The sequence below is a fragment of the Suricata suricatta genome, chromosome 13 (assembly GCF_006229205.1).
Source record: "Suricata suricatta isolate VVHF042 chromosome 13, meerkat_22Aug2017_6uvM2_HiC, whole genome shotgun sequence".
Classification (NCBI taxonomy): domain Eukaryota; kingdom Metazoa; phylum Chordata; class Mammalia; order Carnivora; family Herpestidae; genus Suricata; species Suricata suricatta.
In genome coordinates this window covers 84,457,132-84,458,320 of record NC_043712.1, presented here as the reverse complement: position 1 = coordinate 84,458,320, position 1,189 = coordinate 84,457,132, and positions in this window count along the sequence as shown.

Here is a 1,189-nt window from a genome sequence, read left to right as displayed (position 1 = left end):
CCTCTCGCTGGTCACAGCCATCCTGAGACCGAAGCCCGGCATCATTGTGAGGCAGGGCCTGTCCTCTGGGTGTAGGGCCTCTGGTTGGACGGCTCCCTGCCCCCTTCCCAGCGGCCCTCCCTGGACAAGCTGAACCAGATCTGCGTCCCTGCGTCCCTGGCTGTGTGGCCTGCAGAACCCGCTCCTAGCTGGGTACTTGGCTCCCACCACCAGGGTGAGGCCCTTAACTTCCTGGAGAGATGGGGGGGGGGGGGCAGGGATGGGGCTGCTGGCCTTAGCATTTCGGCTGCCCTGAATGTGCACTTTGTGTGCTCCGAGGCCCGGTGTTCCGTCTCCCGGAGACCACAGGTGCTGCCTGTAGGTGGGGTGGCTTCTGCTTTCCGGCCACCGCTCCCTCACGCCAAGAGTGGCCCTCCTGCCCAGGCTTCGTCTCAAAGACAGGAGCATTTGCCACCCAACGTCTCCCTGCTTGGCTCTCCCAAGCCTCCGGCCGCTGACTCCATCCAGAGGGAGCTGTGGGCCGACCCCTCATCCTGAGGACTGTCAGACCCATACGGGGGACCTGGAAAGATGCCTCCGCCTCCTGTTGTGACCAGGAGCAAGGCCTAACCTTGACTGGCGTCCCGCCTTGACTTTTGAACTTGACTGTTCAAGGAATTAAATTTTTTTAAAAAAGGAAAAGAAAAGGGAGACTTGTATTTTCTCTCATTCCGTTGAAGCACTTCCGTCTAGTTTATACGGGGTCTTTCAGAACTTGGTAGTTATTTCTACTTGGTGGTTATTGTCCTTAGTTTGTGTGGTCCCTTTAAACTGTGCCTTCCCAACAGTACTGAGCCTTAGGCTCCAGTGTGCTCTCTCCTTCTCCGGTCTCCCTGGAGCCGGGAAGGCAGCGAGCCCCACCCCCAGGCCCCTTCTGGGGAAACCGGCCCAGCCCAGCTCAGCCTGCCCGATAGCCTCCCCGCCCCCACGGCGGCCCTATCAGCTTTGTGCACATGGATGTGCAGGGGGGTGGGGTGAGAGGGGGGCTGGAAGGGGGAGGAGGGGTCTATGGGGCCCCTGGCCTTCAGGAGAGCAAAGTGCTCAGCCCAGGAGCAAGAAGACTTGGGCTTTCAGACTTTGGACAGCGAGGGAAATGATTTTAAAAGGTTCATCATACTGGCACCTGACAGTCCGTAAAGAAACAGTGGAT